The sequence below is a fragment of the Filicampus tigris genome, chromosome 1, assembly GCF_054856515.1.
Source record: "Filicampus tigris isolate MCC_2025a chromosome 1, RoL_Ftig_1.0, whole genome shotgun sequence".
In the NCBI taxonomy this organism is placed as follows: Eukaryota; Metazoa; Chordata; class Actinopteri; order Syngnathiformes; family Syngnathidae; genus Filicampus; species Filicampus tigris.
In genome coordinates, this window is record NC_141217.1 from 10,079,403 (window position 1) to 10,106,983 (window position 27,581).

The 27,581-nt window shown below is 40.0% G+C and overlaps 1 protein-coding gene across 2 annotated transcripts in view; it reads left to right on the forward strand.

Moving 5' to 3' along the window:
• Positions 1-4,075: 4,075 nt before the first annotated feature.
• cntn3a.1 (contactin 3a, tandem duplicate 1) overlaps positions 4,076-27,581 on the forward strand; it is a 111,146-nt gene continuing 87,640 nt past the window's right edge. For both annotated transcript variants that reach the window (XM_086051493.1, XM_086051502.1), the window contains exon 1: positions 4,076-4,483. The gene's annotated coding sequence lies outside the window, so the exon portion shown is untranslated. The remainder of the gene's footprint in view (positions 4,484-27,581) is intronic.

A 27,581-nucleotide genomic window follows, 5' to 3' on the forward strand; every position in this document is an offset into this window, starting at 1 on the left:
ACATCGCAATTATTGCCTCAGGAAAAATATAATCCGAGTAAGAAAATGACATCCTCCAAGCAACAATGACAAACTTGTTGTAGAGGTACACATACAATAGTTTTCTCCCCATGGAGAGCAAAGCGAAATGAGTAGATCACAAAGGGCAGGATTCTTGTCTTTATTTTCTAGAAATCATCATAGTTAGGAGTTAACAAATGTTCACACCAAGTTTGTGCATGTAAATCAATACTCAAGCTGTTTCAGGCTGTTGTTTAAGGGTGCCTATATTACGAAATATTCCTTGTTGTGCCATAATTAGCTCTGTGCATGACTGTTGAAGGAGTGCAGTACTCGTTTGCTAGGTTAATCCAAATGGTCTTTTCCCCTCCCTTTCTTCTCTCTAAGGCTCAGCAGGGCATTAATTAATTTCTTTTGCAATTATCGTCTGCCGTTGGCTGGAGAAAAAGTTGATTCTCTTAAATGCCACTCAACACGGATGAATTATGGGCCAGAGGTATAGCACATTCAAAGACTTATGTCTACTTAAACATAACAGGTTTTAGTCTACAAAGATTTGTTCAAGTTGTAATGATGTACCTGGCATGATTTGTATCAACTAATAGGCATGCTACATATTTCAGACACCGCTGCACTTTATTTTCTGTTGAGATGCGTAAAGGAGTTGTTGCTCTGTTCTTCTTGACAATTTTTTAAAACCATGTTCATTTTGAATATGCATTTATATATTTTTAAATACACAATTACTATACTTAAAAGAGTACAATTTGGTAAGTTGTGAAAATAAAGAAAAGCATACAGTAGATAACCGTATCATGGGTAATAATTTACCTGCTTACCTGATCATGTTGCAAGGAGCAAGGAAGAAAGAAAAAGAAGCATAACCTTCCCCATTCCTACCCCTTAAATTCTATTTCATTATTAATATACTAAATCACCAGTATTTATTGTAAGATTATTCACACTGATTTGATATTGTTGATTGTAGTGTGATGACGACATGCTATTAGACTGGTTGTTAATGATACAATGACAGAAAATGATGAAAGCCTTCATGTCAGCATCATTGCCCTCTGCTGTGTGGTTTCCCACAGGAGTTCAACCCTGGGCCTCTACTCTTTTTTTCTTTGTATCCACATCATTACAATTTAATACAGTGATCCCTCATTCATCGCGGTTAATGGGGGGACAGAACCCGCCGTGATAAGTGAAACCCTCAAAGTAGAGTCGGACTTATGATTATGATTATTATTTTATTTGATATTTATTGTACAGTTTTATTTTGGGGGGATTTGCGCCTCTGTTACGGCGAGATGGTTCTCACACTTCTAAATACTTGTTAAACAATCAATTTAACTATAAAACTGCAAAATGAAGAACATAAATATCAAGCTGCAGGCTTGAATTTAGCGTCGACCGACCGCGGCAGCTGACGATCACGACGGAACGTTCGCTAAAAACTACGTTACATTTTTTATTTTTATCATAAAATTCACTTACCTTAACTAGAATGCCATTGTGTAATTTATCTAATCCTGCACTTTAAAACGCTTGTCGTCGTCGTGAAAAGTGAAAGTAAAACGGCCGCTTCTTCTTCTTCCCTACCTCTTCTATGCCTGATTTTTCCTCTTCTCCTCCTACTTAATTTCAAAAACGATAAAGAAGCATGGCCGCCGGATAGGGAACATGCATTAACTTTATCTTTGCACAATAACATCAATAAAGTCCTTTGGATAAAATGCGACGCGGGATTGTAGTGAAGGTAAGCTGTTTTAAGACAACCTAAGACAAAACTAAGAAACACTTTCACACTTTATTTGGCGATGTCAAAGTCGTCCGTCGAGAGCACGCTGCGCTGCGCTTTGCTGCGCTGCGCTTTGCTGCGCTGCGCTTTGCTGCGCTGCGCTTTGCTGCGCTGCGCTTTGCTGCGCTTTGCTTTGCTGCGCTTTGCTGCGCTGCGCTTTGCTGCGCTTTGCAGCGCTTTGCTTTACTGCGCTTTTCTGCGCTGCGCTCACGACTTATAAACACAGCTGTTGTACTGTAATATCCGATTTTTACAAAACTTTATTAGGGCAAACAAACACATCATTACAAATATGGAGGAGAAAGTATCCGGCTTGACTCTGACTAAATCAACGGCACATTTGAATAGTGGACGAGACTAAGCGAAAGGCTGCAATGATGCGCACCGAGTCAGCTCACATACAGTACAGTGTGTGAAAAAAGTAAATGCACTTGTGCTCTCGTTGGTCGATCTCGCGCTGGGAACCAGTCACCGCCTTTTATGAGTGCCTGCTGGTATGTACAAAGCCTCCGCGTCAACTCATATCTTTTAAACAATGCATCTTTCTGCAATATAGCTCCCGATATGGCTGTGTTGTTTCATTTGTAATTTATGAATTATTCTGAATCGCATCGAGGGTGCGAAAGTTGAAGCGCGAAGTAGCGAGGGATCACTGTACTAAGTAATCACTGGATGCACATTTAATCTGGATGATTGATGCATTTATACAAGTGCTAAAAGAAATATGACCTACCAAGTAATCCTGTCAGGGTTTGTAGAGTTACAAACTTAAGCAAGCTAAGATTCTATTGTTGTATAGTACCGTGAGCAAAATATAACCCCAGTCTAATAATGTTGGGTTAATTGAAGAGGTGTGAATATCAGTGTGTGAACGGTTATTGTACATGACCTCTGACTGGCGACCGGTCCACACAGGGGTGTACTCCACCTCTCATCCAAAGTCAGCTGGGAGAGACTCCATTTTAGCGTGACGCTAAACAGAACAAGTGGTAGAAACTAAATGCGTGAAGTAATCAGGAACCACTATGTGTAAGGTGCAAAATACATTTTCACTCCACTTCAAATGAAAACCCACAGTGGGTTATTTGAGGTGGATTGCCATAGTCATCACATGTGTGACAACAAAGCAGCAGTGCAACAACAAGTAGAATAATCAAAAGTATATATTCACTGGCTTTGTTCTAGTGTTATGCGTACTATGCAGTTAACTTAGAGCAAAATCATAAGTAATGATAAAACTATGGAAAGCAACGCATTGGATCAAGAATTTCAGCAGTCGCTCATTTTCTATTCCCGCTGAAATTAGCTTGTTGTGAGGGGGCGCTCCTGTCTCATGAAGCTGAGCCACTGATGCTCTTCCCCGCCCACATCCCCTCAACTTGCTTGCTTACAAGAAGCTCAGACTCCTAGGAGAAAAGAAAACACTCCATAAACTTACAGTAGCATTTCTTTTTTCACCTGTGGAGGTTAGCATTTCATCACTAAATTGCCAAATTACACTTCTCAGTTATCAGAACAGAGGAGACGTCTTTGGAGACATGATAGTTGGAACGTTTTGCAGGTCATCACCAAACACAAATACAACCCAACACCTGCGTCGAAAACTTTGCCGAACATGAGAGTATGGGCTGGTTATTAGAAGTTAAAATTGATAATGCTTTTAGCGAATGCTAAGATGTGCTAACGTTGCAACTCTGGCTACCTTTTGGATTTGATACGATCATGCACAATATGTAACACAAATAAAAACACATTAGCCTAGCTATGGAAAATAGAGTGCATATTATAGATTTAAAGTGGAAGTCAACCCAAAAATGTTCTTTGCAAGAATATGTTCTATGCAGGCCCACTAGTTGAAAAACGACATTCTGATTATTATTGCGTTTGTGGAGTATGAGTTAAACAGCAAAATCCACCCGTTTTTTAGCCATCTCAGGGGGCGGCCATTTTGTCACTTTTGTCCACTGAAAATGACATCACAGTTGCTCACGGCTCAGGTAATGACCAATCACAGCTCACCTGTTTTCTGAAGTTGAGGCATGATTGGTTGGTGCTATAACATGCCCCCCTGGGGGCAGCTGTAACCCTGACCTAAATTGCAGGCATTTCAAAAATGAATAATGTGGCATTGGTAGAAACCCACTCCAGAAACTTCAGATAGTTTATAATCTGAGGTAAGAGGATTAAAACTCAGCCTTGGGGAGAAAAAAAAAGAATACTGTACATACAATTTGTGTAAAAATGCAGCACGACTTCCTGCTCTGCGTCCTGCGTGCACACAGGAAGTGACAGTAGTCCCTCACTACACGCGCTTGCGGTCGCTGGTGCCCGACGTCAGACGTCAAGCGAGACCACCCCAACTAGTGTCAAACCCTGAACAGCCGCACGCGAGACGCGCTCTGTGGGAGGAGTGGAGGACCAACCACCGACAACCAGTGCTGGGCTCGCGTCACGTCACGTCCGACGAGTCCGCGCTTCCCAGTGCCGGAGTGTGGAGTGAGCAGAGCGGCAAGAAGAAGAAGACGAGGGAGCGAGTCTTCGGTGGGATCTTGAGGATCAGGAAAATAGTTTGTTTGCACGCTCGGTGCTTCTGCGAGGCAGAAAGGAGATGTGCGGCGCAACATGGATATCCGAGGAGGGATAAAACTCGACAAACACCATCCACTCGGACTTAAGCGGGTAAGTACTGTATTTGATTTAATTAAGCCACCATTCGTTTATGTTCATTGACTGCATGCTATCCATCAATCTATCTATCTTCTATACTGCCTCATTAGGGTCGCCTATCCACCTGACTTTCGGGGAATGGGTGGGTGGGAGTTACACCCTCAACTGGTCACCATCCAATCGAAGGGCACATATAGACAAACAGACAAACATCCTGTCGCACCTAAGGTTAATTTAAAGTCTAATTTAAGATAAGTGTTTATCACCAGGCTTCATAGACACGAATAAAGTTTCACCTTTGCACACAAATAATTTATCTTCAATGTTAAAAAAAAAAAGAAAAGAAAGAAAAAGGGGTGTGGGGGGTAATATTAAGTTAGATATCTCTTTTTTAAATTTCCTACAGGAAGTGTGACAGACTGAGCAAGCATAATGTATAAATCCATGCATCTTTAATTGCATGGCTTTACAACCATGCATCATCAGAGAAAAATAGGTACACTCTTAGAGGGAAGGGATATGTTGACATTGTTCTTTGTTTGTACAGCATGCTTTCTGTTAAGGGTCACAAATCCACCTATTGCTCTAAAGTGCTGCTGGCAGAACTCATTTGCTGTCAGTAATCAGAGGGGGATTGAACTGAGTCTGGGCTCATCATCTCTCCCAGTCTTTAATTGAACTGAGCTCCGAGCTTGACTGCAGTTAAGATTGTCCAAAACCCTTATGTCAGCAACTTCATTTCAAGTTATTCTCATGAAATCCTCGAGAATCCGTGCACATCTAAATGATGCCTATAAGTGTATTCGATGTAGCTCAGAATTGATCACTGAGAAAAATCGCGTCCCTGTGGCAATGTTTTTTTTTTTTTTTTTGTCAGGCTTTTTGTAGTCTATAAATACTGAGTTTTAAATCCACATACTTTTTTTTAACCGATGCATTTGTTATTCATCCCACATCCTGCAGAAAATTTGAGCTTTCTACATCTCCTTGGGCATCTCTTTTATTGACACACTTGTGATGATGCCACCCTGTCTGAAATAGTTGGATGAAACAACAACATAGTATATACAGAGAAGAGCAGGAAAAGTGGAAAAAGCATCATTATTAAATTGTACTAAAAAGACAGATTACGTTACTGCTAATCACCCTGTTCTGTGGCAATGTGAAACATTTGGAGTACCACTGCATGTTTGGACGGCGGGGATTAACTTCTAAATTTAGATAAGGTCACTTACAACGCAATGGAGAGTTTTTGCTCTGGGGTAGTACTTTTGGTTATTTTGGGCAGGGTATGTTGCTCTGTGTATATCTTATGTGATTACTATTCATTACGTTTTATTTCACATTGCCATTTACAAAGCTGTTTGCACTTGCAAACACACGCACGCATGCACACACACAATGTCTCACGCTATGAATTATGAGGCAAGTAACTTTGTGATAGATTGATTGATGCACATGGAAGACATCCAAAAAAGAAACCAAAACTACTGTCCAAAATGAAAAAGTTTATTCAAAGATCTGTTTTGTTGTGGGAGCCGGAGATATAGCTCATGGTGAAGCAAGCTTAGTACGCCAGAATTTCTTCCAGGATCAATAACGTATCTACTCGGTCTGACCAACATGGCCCTAAGGCCATATCTAAGTATTTTTTGGTCTGAATGGCGATACATAATATATATCCTGGTATTTTCTCAAAGTTGGACAGTGTTAAAATCAAAACAACATGCATAAAATGTTACAGACACTTTTATTGCAATAGTTTTTATTTGAACTAAAAGGGAAGGGTAACGAAAGTAGTGTTGCTCTAAGTACTGGAACCAATACCATACCGTGTGTTTTCAGCTGTCAAAAGTGACATGACACTATCATTTCCAAATTCTATTACTTGAGGGGCAAAAAATACCAACCCCCAAAAAAACTGTCAGGTGGGGCTAACAAGACTTGAGTTTTAAATACAAAGATAAATTGTGGGCTGGAATCTGCAACATATATGGGACATGTGTTGGGTCACGAAGTTTCGGAAGCTTCCCGGACCGGCCAGTACAAATGTATCCAGTAGAAAATGTAGAAAATGACGTATATGCTCTCCCGGCTTTAAGGGTAGAAAGACGCAACAGTGCTACCGGCTCTAGTGGTAGAAATGTGGTTATGCGCTCCCATCCTTAATGGGTTGAATCAATGAAGCCATTTTACCGCATTGCACTTTGCACATCAGGTTGAATCCTTTCCGTGAGGAATGGTTTAACACGAAAAATAAATATCAAAATCTGAAAGCATACTTTGGCACATTCACTGTAGGGCTGGGCACCGGGCACCGTGAACCGAGTGGAACCAGGACTAGCACTTTGGTTCTCCCGGAATCGTTCAGGTTTTAAAATGTCGGTGCCACATTTCGATTCCTAACCCATTGCATGGAAGAAGCCGCCCAAAACACACAAAGTACCAATAGTGTGCGCATGAGGCGGGGCAATCGACAGACACAAGCGAAGTACAACCAATAGGAAATGTGTGTGCTCCGCGCCAGCGCGCAGCAAGTGCCGACAACACTCAGACAGCAATGAAAATGTCAGGATAATGCTCGCGGGGTGTGATAATTATGGATGTTATACACAGGTCAAAAGTGTGGCTGCACTTCATAAAAAAAGACCAAGCACTGTGTAACACGTAAAAAATTAATCTCGTGCAAAGGAGGTTGCACGTCTAATACTGTATGATTTAACACCTCAGTTTAGATGGGGTGTCAGAGTGTTCGGTCTTTGACTCTTTGCGTCGACCTACCGGTGTTCTGAAATTCCTTCCTCCCTGTCGAGATGTCCTACCAATGCTTAGTGTGCTTGCGCACGCATGCTCACAATACCGATAGTGAGGTCGGGAGGCCAGCTCCGAGTCCGACCCTCAGCCAAGTGATACGGACCGCACCGCAGTCAGAATCAGGTAAGTATACAAATGAAATATGTTTAATACCCACATCGAGCACAAGTTTTTCTTTTTATTTGCACACTTGGCTTGCCCATTAATGGGTGTTAAGTACCATGATATAAGATGCATTATTGTATTTTCTTGAGGTTCTTCAAAATAAAGCTTTCTTGTGGATAATTGAAGCTCATAAGTTTGATATTAATATATTTGTCAAAAATATCCATTGAGAAAATGAAAGGAAAATTCATAAACAGTAGAAAAGCTCATGAAACAAAAATTTATTATAAAAATACATATAATAATTAAGGCTGTCAAAGGATTAAACATTTTAATCGAGTTAATCACAACTTAAAAAATTAATCGTAATTAATTGCAATTGGAACTATCTCTAAAATATGGCATATTTTTCTATAAATTGTTGTTGGAATGGAAAGATAAAAGTCACAAGATGGATATATAACGGTACATTCAACATACTGTTCATATGTAATGTATGTTTTTATTTTAACAATAAATCCTCATGAGATGAAAATGTAAATTAAAATTATTATAATATAATAAACATTATCTTATAATAAACATTCTCTCTGTAGTAGACAGTATTTTTATTCACTACAAAAACAAAAACACAAAAGGGCCTCACATCAGTGACAGAAATATTTAAAATGTGTGCAAACAAAGTGTGTGTGTGTAAACTACACATTTATACAGTATGTGGCCCTTGTAATATTCTTAGAGTTTATGCTTTCCGTGTGGTTGCTGAAGTGCACACACGTGTGATTGGCTGATATGATGGGTGAGTGTTATGTTCTGTTCAGCACGTCGTGTGCTAGATTAACTGATTTTATTAACACAAAACAAAACAGCCCTCTTCTCTACTCATCCTCATTCACTGAGGCAAACCAATTTATTCACATTTCTGAGATTTAAAGATGCCCTCTTCTTTCAAAATGCTTCTTTATACTCCTGCGGGCGATACGCGTCCGCTCTGCTGCTCACTGCATTTCTGAGTGGGATTATGCATGGGCATTCTGCGCATGCGTTAAATGCGTCAAATATTTGGACGCGTTCAATAACAAAATTTAATTACCGCCCGGCAACTAGTGTTGTTCCGATGTCATTTTTTGGCCGCGATATCGATTCCAATACCCAGCTGTGCCGATACTGTACCGATACCAGACTTTTGGGGAAAAAAAAAAAAGATATATATGAGCATTTTTTTCTTGTAATTTTAAAGAACTGCATACTCACTTGGACTCAGACTTAAAAACCTTTGTGAAACAGGAAAAAATAAGAAATAATATACACGAGGTATCTTTGAGAGAGATTGTGTCATATTAATTACAAAAGTTATAGGACATTATTAAAAAGGTTTGTTTTGAGTATTAGTGACCCATCGCAACAACTTCCGCTCCCAAATCCACTTTCAAAACCAAAAACAAGCAGTTGAAAAATCCAACAAGTTCAATTCCAAAATCCCAAATTGTGCAGGGTTTGTTGTTGCGGTCCATTCCCCTTGTTCATGCTCGCTGCCGCCGCAAACTCTTGGTGCCCGTTCACATGTTTCATTCTCAAATGTTGCATCAGGTTTAACGTATTGAACCTGGCCAATTTAGTTCCGCCTCTTGCAACATTCGCTATAGCTGGAGTTTCAATGTTGAAGTAGTTACATATAGCCGACATCATATCTCCTGCACCTCACTGCCCCCCCCCCCCACCACCAACCACCCACCCACTCACACACACACAAACACACGCACACACGCACACACACACACACACGCCCACACACACACCCCCACACACACACACACACACGCCCACACACACACACACACACACATGAAAAAGCAGCAGGGAGCAAGATACAAGGCGCTGCATTCAACATTCTTTACTAGTACAGTATCGGGAAATGGCATCGGCACATTATTTGTAAGTACTCGCAGACACCGATACCAGTGTTTTAATCTGGTAACGGGATCCCTCCCAATACCAGTATCGGTATCGGAACAACACTACCGACAACGCGATAAATTTGACAGCACTAATAATAATCATAACTCAAGTAAAGAGAACAAAAACAAGTTAAATGTTTCATATTCAGTTGTTCAAAAGTATTTTGAATCATCAAAATGTATGTTTTTATTTTACAAAAGGTATTCTAATTAGCCCAACGACCCTTGTGAGGAGAAGCAGTATCGATAATGGATGGATGGATGGATATTCTAATTAGTCCAATATTTATAATTAATAAAAATAAAACTAATTTCAAGTTGATTAGCTGTCAGCTATTATTTCACTGCTTAGTGAGCTGGTACTGTATCAATACCGGTAATGAAGTATTTATGCAGGTATACTATCAAAGTCAAAATTTGGGTATCCTGACAACACACACAACAAGAATTCGAAGTATGTTACCCAGAGCTGGGCATTTTACAAAAAATTGAGCATCCATTATTCATCATCCGTCTGCAGCGTGGGTATACCCTTCTGTCAGCGATCATTTGCCTTTTTATCCAGGGGGGAAAAAAACAGTACCCATCTATAGGCCGGGCCGCCTCTAGTTTTAAATGGTCGTCCGTCTGCGATTTCAACTAAACTTTCACTCGCGCCCTCGCTGGCCGAAAGAGTGATTTACTGCGCCATGGAAGCCTGTTCAGAGCTCTGGTCCATTACTCAAATCTGTCCCCCAGGCAACTACAGCTCACTATTGTTCCTCGGCGCGCTCACCGTGGCCATCAAAGACCCGCCCTAAAAATAGACTAAAGACAGACTACGGACGAATGCCGGATTAAATAAAGGAGTTTCCGAATATGCTTAGTCCGTCTATTTTAAAATGTTTCTCATCATTCGTCAACCGTCAGCAAAACAGGCGTCGGTCAGTGACGGATAGCGGTGACCGGTCCGTTGCATACATGGAATGCACAGCTCTGTGTGTGCCCTAGCTGCTCATCAAGGGCTCTAATTTCATGCCCAGTACAAGTCTGGCGTGAAGTGCGGTCCAAATTTGTACAGGCATTGGCTGGACTAAGTTTTCGTATTTTCACAGACACGTGGAAGCGGGCTCAGCGTGGCACATTTAAGAAAAGGAGGTTTTGCACCGTTGTGGGCATGAACACAGCCGGCTTGATTTGCCACCATTCGAATCGGCTTCTCTCATTCGCTTTAAAAGAAATGGACCAGAGTCGTGCAGTTCAAAGCGTAATTATGTTTATGAGGAACGGAAGTTGGCTATAGGGAGACTTGGGGACCACTGACATAAGTCACAAAGTGGCCCAACCTTGTAATGCCAACTCTAAAGATGCTCTTAACATTAAATATTAAACATTCAACAGTTGTTTTTGTTGCATTTCATTCAGAATTTCTTGACGTATTGCTATACGGTAATATGAAACCATACTAAAGGCGAAACATGGCACAATCATTACTCGTCGCATATGTAACCCACACAGGTTTCAGAATGATTCATGTTGCCTATGATAAGATCATGCATGTGATTGACATGATATAACTACATCTTGACACATTTTTTTTCTAACTAGCTGCCATCTTGAGCCCGGTGGCGCATACCCTTCTCAGCCAGTTCCTTGTGAATCCGTGCAATGGCAATAAAATATTTTTTTTACTTTTAAGTCCAGCGTTGAAGGTCTCTGGTCTTGTCCTTCCAAGCACTGACTCCATGAATTTGTTTACAATTTAATAAAGAATGCTCAAGAACCACACAAGAAAAACATCCTCCATTCTGACTTGCAAAATGGCTTGCAGCTGTGTCTGGCCGCCGTGAACTACTGGATTGAAAGAGAATAGCAGCCCAGGACTCCCTGTATAAGTATTTCATACTGGTCGATATATATATATATATATATATATATATATATATATATATATATATATATATATATATATATATATATATATATATATATATATATATATATATATATATATATATATAGTTTTTTTATTTTATTATTTTATATTTAAATTAAGAACCTGGAGAAAAAGGCAGAATATATACTCTTTTAATTTAACATAATATTACTTAACCTTTAATAATAGGTCAACGGGGCGCTGAAAAAGTCAGATTGATAATTACAGATTTTTTTAAACTTATTTAAAATAAGAAAAAATATTTTAAAATATCTGTTAGTAAAACAAATTTTCAAGGAATGTATGTAGTACATTGAAATGTAGTGATATATGCAATGTTGTTAACATCCATGGTGCTCAGCCAGTGCACCCTAAATTTTTATTTGTGGTAGACACTATACCCCAAAGGAGTATCGTTATGAGTTCAAATAACCTTCAATCATTGTTCATGCAATGTAAGCGAACGAATACTCTCTTGGAGCGTATGCGTTACAGTTGACCATCCGTCTTAGAGTGGCTTCATCTTTTTAGCTGGCTCTTTATGTCACAGGACTGACTTGCCCGAGTGCGATGCTGAGAGGGTCAAAGCTTGCAAGATCTTGCCTTCGACATCACGCATCCATCTGAAGGTGTTTGATCTTATTGTAATTGTATTTCAAGAGTTGTACAGAGACGACAGCTCGTTTTTGAACACAGATAAATATATGCCACACTTTCAATCAGCATACGTATGCCACAAACACACTCGTGCACGCGTGTACATCGGCACGTCTTCTTTGCTGGTTAGGTGGACATGGTACACAGAAAACGTTCTTGTGCACTCAAGACACATTTTTTGCCCCAAAATTTCTCGTAGGTGCTTGTAATTGTGCCACAAAGCTGGTGTCATAAAATTAACACAAAACATGAAACATGGATTGTAACATCTTGCTTATTTTCCTCTTCTAACAAGGCACATGCAAAAATGTAGTGCATTTGAATTCTTGTTTGGTGGAAATATCAGCACATTTCCTGTCTTGTATTTTCCAATACAACCATTTCATTGGAGTGGAAATGGAAATGGGAAACACTTCCACATTTCTGGAGTGACATCAAAGAAACATATTTTCATTTGAATAGGAACAGACAGTAATTGGCCCCCTTTCCAGTATTTGGTGAGAAAGTAAGGTCTGATCTGATGCTGCACATGGCTCCAGTGAATGTGCCAGCAGGACTCAGTGAAAGGAGCTGCTTCCCTCACTGAGACGTTGAAGTTGCAGCCTGTCTCCTGCAGCTTTTCATCTAAAAGCTCACTGTGCCTGCTCCCTCTTGCTACATTTCTCCCCTGCAACATTTCAAACTGAACTTTGAACTGTCAAAAAAAAAAAGATACAAATCCTGAAATGGCTTATAGAGGGAATAATGGCAGCAAGCACTCAGCTCGCTAACAAGCACATTGCATTTCCCGTGGCTATTGTACGACAAAATATTGTTGCTTCAGCAGCTCAACACTTTGAAACAGCAGTCGGGAAAATGGTTTCATTGGCAGTAGCAGGCGAATGCATTTTACCCTGCAACAATGCATTTTTCTGTCTATGATTACTATTATGTGTCACTGCCATGCTACCATATTTAAGTGGCAATCTTCAAAATTATTGCTAAAGGGGAAATAAAAAAAAAACATTTTTTTTTCCAGACTATGTTCTATGCAAGCCCACTAGTTGAAACAGGGCATTTGCAAATATTGCGTTTGTGGAATAAGTGTCAATCCACTCGTTTTTAGCCATCTCTGGGGGCGGCCACTTTGTCTTCTGTCGACTGAAAATGGCATCGCAACTGCTCACAACGACCAATCACGGCTCAGATTCAGGAAACGGGTCAGCCGTGATTGGTCGTTGTGAGTAGTTGCGATGTCATTATCAGTCGACAGAAGACAAAACGGCCGCCCCCAGACATGGCTAAAAACGAGTGCATTTTGCTGCTTGATTAATATTCCACCAACGCAAAATTAATCCGAATATTTGAAACAGTCAAAAATGACAGTGCTACTTTTTTGACACTATTTACAAGGCAATTATGAAATCTCTTGAAGTCATATAACTACTTTGATTGAAAAATCTGCTCCAACCCTATGAAGGTTATCGCAAACAAAATAAATCACTCATAATATAGATTAGTTGTTTATTTAAAAACACATCGTTACTACTGGCCTACCGCTAATCTTTTTGAAACTCAAATAAAGGGCGCCCAGCAATGTCATAATTGAATTACCCAGCTTTATTACAATAGTATTTTTTTTTTTTTTTTACATTTCATTATGTTTAAATCTGGACATGCAAATGCAAGCAGGAAGAACCTTTCAACGTATGCCATTGTGCTTGTCGTAGGGGAGATTGGGACAAGTGCTCACGCAGAGCGCCCCTGTCTGGAGAAATGAGGAAGCTGGCATGTGATGTGTCACACACGCGGCTTGTGGGCTTACATCAAAACACTATTAATCTCTTTGTTTTGCACCGCTCTTTGAGGCTCAGTCTTGGCGAGTGGTTATGTTGGATTTTCCTCAATTGGCTCCCACGGTGAAGAACAGAAATTAGTTGGCGTGTAAGTTTTAAGCATAATCACACTGCCACATTATTAGGTATACCAGCACAATACTATGAAGTGTGCAGAGTTGGGTCTAAATTTCAGCCTTCACAAAGACAATAATGCCACTCTGACAGTGGCAGGAAAAAGCAGTGCATATTTGTTTTCTCATTTTTTTATACACAATTATAAACAATTCAATTGAAAAGAAACAGAACAAGTAACACATATCTGATCAGTGGGAAATATAAATGTTGCATGCGCGTAATGTGTCAACACGAGAGTTGGGCATTTGACTAAATTGGGGATGCAGAGCTATCGCATGTTTTGGTATTCGGATGTTCGACTGAAAATTCTATCGAATAATCAGGTATTTGGATAAAAATAAAAAATACATATTTCGTCTTTTGGTTACAAGTACTGAAGACAAAAAAACTTCATTTCCACTTAAAGGGAAAGTCAACCCAAACATATTTTTTTCCCCGAGAATATGTTCTATGCAGTCCCATTAGTTGAAACAAGGCATTAATATGAAATATGAGTTAAGCAGCAAAATCCACCCATTTTTAGCTATCTCAGGGGGCGGTCATTTTATCACTTCTGTTGACTGAAAATGACATCACAGACCCTCAGGGCTCAGATAACGACCAATCATGGCTCACCTGTTGTCTGAAGCTGAGTTTGTTGCTTAACTCATATTTCACAAACACAATATTAATCTGAATGCTGTGTTTGAACTAGTGGGCCTTCAAAGAACATATTCTTAAAGAAAAATATTTGGGTTGACTTCATCTTTAATAAAGAACAACCAACCTGTTTTAATTTTTAGATATTCAACATTTTATCCTAAATTTAAACACCATTTTTTCCTTTCTAGAAACATTAGTGAGATTTTAGACAAATCTCTCTCCATGGGCATAGATTTTTGTCTATGAGACGAAGTGATGTCAGAACCACAGTAGCAATTTTGATGGCTAAAACAACACACTTGAGCAACCCTGGCTTTGTTAAATAATGATCATTTGGAACCGTAACTGTGTCAGGCTGTCAAGCATCAAAGTGTGCGGAGTAATTTAGTCTAAGGCCTTTGAAATATAATCCGACAGCTCTCGCCAGCCTATAATGTGTAATAACAGCAAAATACATATTTGCTTAACATCAATGGGTCATATGGATGCTGTATATATTAATATATTATACCTCCAGTAGAGGGCATTCAGTGCGACCACTTGTGCTGATGCAGTTACAAAAAAAAAAAAAAAATATGCGTTCCCTCACCCGGGAATGAAGCTCACCTGCTCTTCAGATGCTCGTCCCTGAAATAGTTTTGAGTGATTAAAAAAAAAACCAACAACAATAAGTGGGGGTGGGCGATATATATCGTCTCAGCGATATCATAGTCAATCTTGCTTAGTTTCACGATGTGTAATTTACATTATCGAGTATTCATACTGCCTCGAAAAGCGAGTCAGGCGACGGCCGCAAAGTATGAGGAAATGCTGAGTGTGCATTGACGGCAGAGGAGGAGTAAGCGATGATCATTCGTCGAATCAGCGGGCGCGACCCAGTGACGTGACTCTGTCCGCACTGCAGCCGAGCTGTTTCAAATGTGGAGGATTGCCCAGCGGGGAATAATAGCAAGGTGCGAGTCCATGTCGTCCGCAGTCTGTAAATGGTTTGAGCTTGACAAAACTGACATCGGTGGCAATAACATTGTTGGATGTGTCAAAACGGTCACATGAAGAGCAATTCTGTTGCACCACGAGCCATATGGATTACGAGGGACACTTGGCGACCGCGCAAGCACGCTAAACAAAACCTTAAAAACACACACTCAGAAAACAGTCGCAGAGTTGAACCAACAAATATACAACAAACTCACGCACACACACACTCAGTACTTTAGCGAGCAAGTCAAATGTGACAGCCTGGATGATCGGTTAACATTCAGTTTACACGCTTTTAGTCTGCATCATTCATAACGAGCCTGTATTCCTGAGGCATGATGCAGAAACTATGCCACCATATTAGTGTGACGGCAGGATACACCAAAACATGAATAAAGTCACAATGAGTGGGTAAATGCACTTTTCGGTAAATTGCAGTTTTGTTATTCAACATTATTCTGAATACAATGTTAGAATGGGTGTTGTCATGACGACGACTTTTTTTTTCTCTCGCTTGGTGACACTTCGTCACACGTCACATATCAAATAAATTTTTTCCCATTTTGATTGCTGTAGTTAGCACCTTTTTCTCATTCTGATTGGTCTAATAGTTGGCAGTGGTACACCAGTACTTACTGCAGCTCAAAATGTCATATAATTATGGAATAACATCAGAGACATTTAAATGACATAAATATGACCAAAAATCAATGTAAGTCTATACATAATTTTTTGTTCTTCATTGTTAAATACTGTATTGCCGTCAATATGTTTTACAGAAGCTGTATTTAGCAATTTAAAAGAGATGTTATGTTGTTCACAAACGCTGTCCATCCACAATTGGTCTGTGAAGCAAGTGCAGATTTAAAATATTTTTTGGATATCGTCAAATTATCCTTATCGAGTTTTGTGAAAAAACATCAAGATATATATATATTTTTTTGCCCATATCGCCACCCCTAACAACAAGTATTTCAACATTTCTGGTGACTTGTGCAAAACTCTGAAGCTTCAAAACCACAAAATTAGGGAACCCTCTCTCAGGCAAGCCCAGACATGGAGGGGGAATCAGCCAACCTCATTAACATGCGCGGCTTCTATAAAAGGCCATGCAAAACTCCCCCTCCCTCTCATGGAAAAAACGCTCTTGGAAAACCTGCTCTTGAAAACTCTGTTCTTGAAAACTCAAGCTCTTGAAAAGCTCCCTTGAACAACCTTTTTTTCAAACTTTTTTGTCAGACTTCCCTTTTCTTTTTGAGGGTCGCCCACTGCCCGAGGCCAATCACGGAGCGCAGTGATCTTTATTTTTTTCGGCCCGATCCTAGCGCCCACCCGCTTAGCCAGCAAACCGCGCGTCTGCATCCAAAAGAGGTGCGCCACCCCAAACGGTGGCCATAGCGTGCGTACCGGCAAAGCTGACCCGCTATCACGACCAATGTCCACACCACACGCCTGGAACGGGTAGCCCAAATTGGTCTGAACCACGCCACGTGCTGAGCCGCAGAACCTCTGGGGCCTTTCCAATCATTTTTCTTTGGTTGAACTTTTAATTTGGACTTGACTTTTTCTTCTTCTTCTTGGCTCCCCGTGACGTCACTCTCCCACTGCAAGCCGTTTTTCCCTCCGGATCGGACGACGACAATCAACACTCGTAAGTGCAGCTTGCAATTTCCTAAAGTGCATACAGTTGGTGCATAATTCAATTGGCAATCAAACAGAGCTTTGCACGAGTCAGTTAACCTTAACTTGGTACGCCAGCTTACCTTTCATCACACGCGCACACACGCACACCACACACACACACACACGCGCACACACCCCCCCCACACACACACACACACACCTCATCAGTTACCCATTTTCCCTTACCTCCCAATCTTTTGATATTCATTTTTCTTCTTCATTTATTTAGGCTTGCCTTAGCATAGGATTTCTTTATGTTTCAGTTTCTGACCATTATAATATATTATATGTCTCGTATAGATTTCAATAGCTGCAGAAAATTGTCATATACAGAAATCTAGTGCGCATTGTGTGTGTTTGAATAAAAGTGTCAATCACTAATCTGGTAAATCGGATTTACATATTTTTAATGTAGCTCCTTCATATATTAAGAATGAATTACGAGGACTTTTTCGTATTAACTCGAATCGTCGTCTATTTATTAAATAATATTTAACACAGTATTTGCTTCAGTTGTGGGCATTTTTTTTTAGAATCGAGATATCAGCCCTAGACTTAATTGTATTGATCAACTAAAAATGTATAATCAATCTATCCATTATTATTTTGTAAACATGTTTAGGGATGTGAACATATCTTGCCGAATATTATGAACTCCTGTTTTGATGAGTGAGTAGAATAACGCTGCCCTGAGGAGCACAGTGGTGGGCATTTTACTAAAAATGTATGGTCCGTTTATCGCCTTCCGCCTACAGCCAGGGTACCCTTCCGCCGTCTGTTTATCTGCCATTTTGTCCAGCTGTACCAAATAGTAATCGCCTATAGGCCTATCCGACTATCATTTTAAATGGGCACCCGTTAGCGTTTCCGACTACCAACTTCGACAAACTAAAAAAAACAATAAAAAAAAAAAAAAAACAAGAGAGAGAGAAAGAAAACAGGGAACAAACCTACATGCACATAATGCCTCCATACACAGTTGATTGTCCCGCCCCACGCCAGTGGACAGAATCTTGACGGAAGCACGAAGTGATTGGGCGGGTTCAAGTCGTTGACGGTCTTGTAGTGTGATGTCTCGTCCGGTCCAAGACTCAGAACAACATTATCTGGTAGTCTGACAGTGCGACCGTTGTGAATGACAAAAATGTCGTTTGGTCAGAGAAGGCCATTAAAGTTTGTCTTAAAACAGCTTACCTCAAATAGAATCTCGTGTTGCATTTTATCCAAAGGTCCTTGTTGATGTCGAAATCCGAAGTTAACTTGCCATGATTACTTCCATTGACAGAGTTTCTTCTTCCTCGCACGATCTGGTACTTGCAATTTTGGTTTTGGTGTATTCCTAAAAAGAAACACAATTTTGATTGGATTGACTGCAAATTCAATTTCTTTGTATGTACTGTACCTGCCAGGCAGTTGAACACTATTTTAGCTCATCAATAAATATCAACAAGAACAGAAAAAAAGCCCGTGTTGATTTCATCTAAGATTCTCAGTAGCAATTCATGAAGTAACTCATTCAAAGACAAAGTGACTGTGAACTAAACCTTCCTCCAAATGGGCTGTCGTAACCCCCCAACTCCTCCGTGTGCCAGTAATTGCCTTGTTTCGACAACAAAAACTCCTGTTCACACCTTGATGTTATATTAGCTAAATGCCTTGGTGTCACTTGACACCACTTTGGGCTCAGTTGGTAGAAGTGTCAACTGACACTCTTTTGGGCATCTATTGTTAAAAAGTGCATTCATTCACTAGGATTGTACCTTTGGCTAAAATGCACGGCTGGATTCTAGTTAAGGTAAACCAATATTAGGATACAAATCAAAACTTTAATCGATGGGCGATATTTACTGATCCATATAAATGCATAAAGAAACAGCCGCCGCCACCAACATCCAAGATGAAGGAGCAGCAACAAGATGCGTCTCCTTATAGCAGAATCCAGAGATGACACGCGTTTTTCAAATCACTGTAACTCATGAACCTTTCAAGCCAGCAAGGTAATTCCAACGGATTCTGAAAGCAGAGAAGTGGAGATTTGCATCGATCCCACGTACGGCATTATTACATAGACAGGAAAAAATGGGCTTCCGACTATGCTTAGTCCGACTATTTTTTTTAAGGTTCCCGCTTATCGTTTATCACCTACAAAATGGGCGTCTGTCATAGGCGGATATGCAGACCGGTCCGTCACATAGGTGGAATGCCCAGCTCTGGTCGTTTATATGAATGAAGCTCAACCTAACACCGGTGTTGTCATGCTCTTCTTCTTGCTTGTTGTACTACTATAAATATGGCACAAACAAAAGAGTTCAAGACATTTCAAAGCAAAGTAAAGGTCTCGCTCAGCGAGACACAACGAGGTCCCAAACACGGTAAACCAGACTTGCCCTGGCCCAAAAATGAAGCTGTGCCATTTTTCATGCATGCACGGGCACGCTTGGAGACTTTAAAGACTCACAGACAACGCAAACATATTTTTTTTCAAGAATATGTTCTATGCAAGACCACTAGTTGAAACAGGACATCCTGGTTAATTTTGTGTTTCTGGAATATAAATTAAGCAGCAAAATGCACTCATTTTTAGCCATCTCTGAGGGCGGCCATTTTGTCTTCTGTCGACTGAAAATGACATCACAACTAGGGCTGGGCGGATAATTTGATATCGATATGTAACGCGATTGACACGTGATCGATACCAATAGAAAATGCCTTCGATAAAACGTTCGATAGAAAATTTCAACATATGGTTGCTGAAAGTCAGATCTGAATCTATCAAATCAAATCAACCACTAAAACTGCCTTTCCTATCTGAATAGTCACAGTGAAGGGTTGACAGGTCCATAGAATGACCTTATCAACTAATTTCATTATATACAGCATATTTAAGGATACCAGAGTATGGTATAGTTTTATGTGTAATTAATAAATAAATAATAAAACGTGTGTTACTTGTGTGTACAAATGCTGTAAATGCACTGAGTACATAAAGGCAAAAACACTTGGCAAACATCGGCCATTTGGCTGATTATTTTTGGCCGCTATTTGATGGCCCATAATTGGTTGTGTTAATCGGCCAGCAAATTAATCGGTTGCGCCCTAGTAAAAATGCTGTATGGCATCGTCAAGTATTGGCATGGTTTAGATAGCATTGAGTCTTGACTCTTGGCTGTCAGATTTCATGGTTTTCCTTCAAAAAAAACAAGCCACTTGCCGCGACAATAGCTGGCAATGCGGTAGAGTTCTACGTCCGAAAACTGTAATTCTCACCAAAATTTCTGTGCACACATATATGCGCACCCAAATAATGTCATGAAAATATTAGAATGAAAGTCGCAATATTTTTTTTTCTATTCATGTTGGAAGGTTGTCTCTTCTATTGCCTCTTAGAGAGAAAAAAACTCCATCATTTAATATACAAAAACCTTGATTGATTGTCACCAAAAGGTATGAGCATGTGTAGTAATGTGCTCATCATATTCCGAAAATATTAGAAGGAAAGTCACAATATCTTTGATTTTATTCATGTCATAAGAAGGCAACGTTGGGAGCCGGCTCCCGTCTATAAAAACAAACAATAAAAAAGGCTTTCGTTCTAATATTTTCTGAAAATGATTAACACATTCCTATGGATGTGTGCATAAATTTTGATGACAATCGATCAAGGTTACCAACCTTAATTGAACATTGTTGAACACACACATGGGCGTTCAATAAATGTCCTCTTTTGTTTCTCTAAGGAAGAATATGAAATCTCCATGGGAATGACTGCTATTTAAATCATGGCAGTACTTGACGACGCCAATTGCCATTTTTATGGTAAAATAGACAAGGAAACAAGTCCCAAATGAACGGTTCAGTATAACAGCACTTTAATGTAGCATAGAGATTGTCAACTGGTCTAAAATGTTCAATATGGCGTCGTACATTATTTTTATATTTAATTAGTTGAAACTTTTTTTTTCAGAAATTCGGATGCAATCGATATTTGCACTATTAACATTTAGAATATACCAATGAAGAAAAATGTATTTTCATTGGCACGTTGCTTTAAAACACTTGCAATATATTCTCCTGTCTGATCCTCTGGAAAGTAGCTTGTTTCAAGGTAGGAGTAATGTAGTGTCCAGTCGCTGCCTATTTAATGAACTGTCAGGCTGATATAAGGTTCAGAGGTTTGGCTCTACCACGTCGGTCGTAGAGGCAAAAAAAGTCCACCGATGATAAGGTAGCAGCCAATTTGTTGCGGCATGCTTTTTACATAGCAGGCAAATATGTTGATGAAAAATATTTTCTCCTTGAGATTGCATATCTTCGGTTGATTTTTTAAATTTATTTTTTCATTAGGAGTTTTAAAACCCTCTTTTTCTGCAGTCTGAATTGGCGTCATCTCTTTAAACAATGTTCAAGCGTGAACCATTTGTGCACTCTTACTCAGAGCAACGCAAGATGTTTTCGTAGCCTGCTCGTATTCGGCCATGGTTTAAGCTTTAAGTTGTAAAACATATTCCTTGTGTCTCCACCTTTAGCGGTTAACAGTTTTACTGCCTAATTGGAAAATAATTGTATTTTTCTATCTGACCTTGTGAAGCCAAACCACCTCCACAGGACAGTTGTAGCTCCCATTTCGGCACTAAATCCTTATTTAAAGATGAAGTCGACATTGCAGTGCAGCTCTCGCTCTGCGACATTGTTGTAATGCAGTAGAGAACAACGTCATCACATCCCTTCAGTGTCAATTTTGCGATACTTCAAATTTCAATCACCCCCCCCAAAAAATTAAAATAAAATATCGTAGAAGGTATGATATGGCACACTGCTCCTATCAACATGGTATGTTTTCACCACTTCAGCTAATAAAGAGGGACAACTTCTGCCGAGACCTCTTCAGGTCACAACACCAATTTACTACTCGGTTTAGGTTGGAAAATTGGCTGCTGTTTGGAACTGTGCGCCTTGACTGAAACACCAGTTCCAGCTGAAGAAAATCAAGAGCAAAGCATGATGCTGTCACCACCATCCTTAGCTGTGTGTATGGTGTTCTTCTGAGGATTTGCGACAGTATGTTGTTATTTGTTCCGAATTTTCTTCGAAAAAAAAATAATCCACTTTGACTGAAAACATGTGGGTGGCCAAATATGTTCTGGTCTGATGCAGTGTGCTATGATCTGTAAATCTTCTTCAGCTGTCTACACAATTTTGATATTGTCATCGTGTACTTTGTCCTTTATGTGCTCCTGCTGCAACATCAATTTCCTTTTAAGTGGCAACATTTTCTGATGCTGATTCTGATATAGATCTGGTGTAGGATCTGACAAGATTGTGAAAGTGCAGTATACCTAATGCCAGTGAGACTACATGCATATCATTACCTGGCAGTCTTGCTGTGTTGTGAGGTGATGGCAAATATTCAAGACAAATAGAGCTCAAGTGCTGTCAATTTTGGACATTTTCAGTTTCACAGCACCTCACAACTGCGAGACACAATCTGATAGGATGCCGCTATCTGGACCATTCTGTCACGGAGCTGCTGCTGTAGCGCTTTGATTCATGTGTGTGGGGTCAGGAAGGGAAATTTCACGATTACTAGCAATCTCAATGGGAGCGGGGGCAGAAAATGAATTTTAAATAACCTGCAGGCACTCCGAGCTGTGGGATGGAGGAAAACACTGATCAAGCGGGTGTCTGCAGATCAAGTGAAGTCACAGCTCAGGTGATAAAAGATGCAGCATCTTGTGCCATTTTTACTAGTCTTGTCTCGTTTCTGCAGCGAGTGGGTGTCTGGGTCTCATTCATGATTCAGTGCTTGAGGGTGTGCGCTAGACCAAGAGAGTGTCAGTACGACGGCCCGGTATTTCAGTGTGGATTTTTTATCTTCATCTGGACGAGGAGCACCTTTCTATTAACACACTTTTGAGCCCCGAACATTGATAGCAGCGGAGTGATCAGTTGTAGTGGAGAGGAACTGGCATCAGTGTCTGACTGAACTACAATTTGCAGTTTTTCAGGTCCAGCTGCTGCCGTCAGATGAGAGGAGGAAAAGAGGTAGTACTGTGACAATGCTCAAACTCCTGAGTGCTTTTGTCTCTGGAAATTGGAGGCTTTTCAGCAACTGGAAAGAATGTATTCCAATGACAAGTAAAATACTTTTACATCGTAGCCTCCTCTCATGGGAGGGACAAAATATCAGTATTGCAGTATATCATGTTATCTATTAAGGAAGCACCAATACCGCATTTATTGAGACAGAGTACGAGTACAAGGACTTAAATCGGTGTTCTTCCTGATACAGAATGTGTCTTGCAATTGTGATGAATATACCTGTTATTTAACCACATATTGTTACTATAGCACAACAACACTATCTTTTCTTGAACATGGAATAAATGTCACTCAAATATAACAGTTTTTGGAGCAGGTATTCCCAATCAGTGTGCCATGGCCAGTTGTCCCATGAAAGATCATCATGTGTGCTACATGAAAATATACAATTTCATTTAATGTGTCAGAAAATGATCATTTATTTATTAAAGATAACGTAGTTTGTCCATATAGAGTAAAATGCTCTTTCAGATGGCAGATAATACACAATTAACCTGAGCATCCGCTTTATTCTATTCATTAATTTAGCTTTTTTTTTTTTTTTTCCAAAAACATTTTTTTATTTGGTCGTGTGCTGTGAGATTCTCAATTTAAATTATGGCCTTAGCCCAATAAAGGTTGGGAAACACTGGGTTAGATTTAACGTTTTCAAGAAGGAAGTATACTCAAAACATTTCTTCACAATAATACATTTTGTGCGGCCCTACTAGAACCAAAATTTGGCCCGGGAATCGACGGAGGGGAGGTGGGGATGCGGACCGAAATGTAATCATTATCGGGGGTGATGGGGAAGAAGTGATTGGGGGGGGGGGGTTGGTTTGGTTCGAACAACTCTGAAATAGACTGACCGTTCTGCAATCTCCCGGAATTCTTGGCTCCACTAGTCTAAACACGGGTATTTTTATTAATATTATGTTTGTGGAAAATGTATTGAGAAGTAAAATCCACTTGTTTTTGTCCATCTCAGAAGGCATCCATTTTGCCACTTGCTCTGAGTGAACATGACATCACAGTTGCTCAAGGCTCAGGTAACGACCAAACACAGCTCATCTTGCAAACAACACATAACCAAACTCAGATAACAGATGAAATACTGTCACTTTAGCCATATTTTACTGAGCAGTCATGACAAATGTGTGTCCACCATTTTTATTTTACCTTATTTGCTACACTGCAGATCTAGTTCCATTTCTGGTCTATGGCCATCATAAAGTATGAAGAGAGGGGGAAAAAAAAAGCAACGAAAAAGCAAAACATACTTGGCCAACCAAGGACTTGGGAAATGGAGGGTCATGGCCTGAGTCCCGTTGCAAACAAAACACATTTATAACTGTTTTGTTGAAGAGATGCTAGTCTGTTTCCTTGAGCATTACAAGACTCAGCTCAGGGACTCGGCCACTGTTTGCGTAACCTACCACTCTTAAATCTCCCCTTGCACACGTGCATGTATGCGCTCTGGTCCTGTGATGTGTTAAATGTACTTTTTTGGGGGAGCATTTTTGATAGTCGGAAATGGTAATGCATGCCTGGTTAAAATGATAGTCGGACCGGCCTATAGACAATTACTACTTGGTGCGGCCGGACAAAAGGCCGAATAAACGGACGGCGGAAGGGTACCCCGGCTGTTATCGAAAGGCAATAAACGGGCTGCAAATTTTTAGTAAAATGCGCAGCTCTGCTTTTGAGTCCCTTTAAATTTAGGCTATTTTCACACCGCAGGCAAATGCGACCCAGATTGGATTTTTTTGCCCATATGCGACCTGTATCTGAATTTTTGATACAGTCTGAACGGCTCAATTCAGATTTTCTAAAATTCGATCCGGGTCGCTTTCATATGTGGTCCTAAACCAGATATGTATCCGATTTTTTGCAATGCACCCCAGGTCTGAACGGCCAGGCCGCATATAACCAACATTGATGTCGTCCGGAGCTCAAAATGCGCTGCGCGCGGGCGGGCGGAAGACAAGTGCTGGCAGCAGGGGGATCGAATCTGCAAAGTTGTTTTGAGTAACAGTATTGCCTTTATATTTGACTTTAATCCCACTTGAAACGTGAAGCATAGAGTGGACATTTATGGTGATAGTAGTAATTCAGCCACGGTTCAGATCGATTCATTTTTCATGCATGGTTATTACATGACGTCATCATTTGTGATGTCTCCATGAAATGAGATATTAAATAAATTTCTACCTCCTACCTAATGGCTTCACTGTAGAAATGCCCCGACACGCTGGACCACATTTACTTCCGCAAACACAACGTCGGGAGTGACGTCGACTCTTCTTCTGCGCATGCGGGTCACTTTGGCGATGCATGTGTTCATACAGCAGACAAGACCGAGGTCGCATTTATAATGCAATATGAACGCTGACACAAAAAAACATATATATATATTTTTTTTTTTAAAAATACGAATTAAGCATTAATAATAGCAGCCTGCTAGACTGCTATTGCATTCGCCAGGTCAAAGAGAACCTCCAAGTGTAAATCCTTCACAATCCTGGTTAAAAACTGTGCTTTTTTTTCTATATGTATGATTAAGGTCTTTTAGAGCATTTCTACAATCAATTTTTCAAAAATTATGTTCCTGCGGTGTATGAAAGAAACTGCTTTGCATTTACTGAGCAGTCACACAGCAGGAATCCTATTCCACTGTAAAATCATTACTATGTGTCAGACAAGAAAGCGAGTGAAACTTGAAAAGTCAAGTTTGAATGTTGAGTTGTCTTATTAACTTGCATCTCATGTGGCAAACACACACACATGCACACCCCCACGCACACGCACCCCCCCACACACACACTACACGAATAATCAATTTCAGATTTAAGTAAATCCTTGCTCTTGTCACTAACAAGTCAGAAGGGTAAATCACAATATGATGTTAAACAACTGCTGTAGTTTCTCACTGCACTAGGTAACCTGTCTTCTGCTACGAGTCAACATCTCGGTGTCAAAAGGTTTCTTTTATCCACCAACTAACATCAGTTAGTTGTATGCAAGTAGTATGAGGCAACAGCCTGCTGAGTAATGGAGATAAAAAAAAAAAAAGGTTGCTGTTAAAGATGAGTAGATGAGACTGCCTGTTGAATCGGACATCTCAATCGTTTTCAAACATTTGCTCTTTGTGCCTTCAAAGGTGACTGATCAGCCGACACAATTTTATACTCATGGTTCGGCTCCCATGCATTTGCATATTTACAGAACATTTTTCCCAACGTTGTTTCGATTTTTCTTTTGTTACAGCTATACCCCCCCAGTTTTTCATGGAAAATGCACATTGAAGGCATATCGTTTTGAAGATTTTTGAGGGGGTTAAAAAAATCAGTTCTTATTTTTTTTTTTTTCCAATGCAATTCATTGGGCGTCAATTAAAATGCAGATTTTCTCTATTTGCGGGCCGGCCCATTCCCTATCCCCTGTGAATAGCAGGTGTCCACCGTGCACGTCACATTATTAACATGTCCAGACCAGTACATGTACGGAGCTAAGTATATTACTGTATGTACAAGAGTTACCCGCCTCTAGGCCAAAGTCCGCTGGGGTTGGCTCCAGCTCTATTCCACGACCCTAATGAGGAGAAGTTGTATTGAAAATGGATGAGGTTGCAGTAGCAGGTTCTGTTGAATTTCAAGTTCTTCTCTCTTTATTCCAATATATGGAATATGTATTTAGCAAGCTCTTGCAATTATACCCTCTCGAAGGAGAAGCACTGCAAAAATATCCAAGTGCATAAAAAGGTGATTTAAAGTCTCTATGTTTTATTATTTAAAGCTAACATTTACTCATGACATGGCATTGTGATAACCGCAGGATATGTTGGAGCAAAAATGACACTCAAAGCTAATCTCCATAATGAGATTTATGGGGTAAACGTGTTGCCATTTTAATGGTTTTGTAGACTCAGAAGTGAGTGTATTATACGTGAATGTGTCAGGAATGCAGTGGATGTATTCACCCTCCAATCAGTATGCCCCTCTGCTTTTCAAAGATAACTCTGAAAGTGTAATATTTCAGTCATCTCTTTTCCCACTGCTTGCTTCTTGATAGACTTTACAGAATGTTATTGTTTTCACCTCTCTCGTTATTTCTCTGCACTGATTGTGTGCAGTCAACGAAAACTGTGCCATCACTCACTTCAACGTAGCGGCGAAAGTCAGTTTTGCTAATTTTCTCATGTCATTTCATCTTTTTTCACTTTATCACCAGCCTGTCACACACAAATATTTAATCTGCTGCTTTATCAGAAATGATCATACTGGAGCTGTCAACATGTTTGGGGGGTGTTCGACTAAAAATAAATAAAA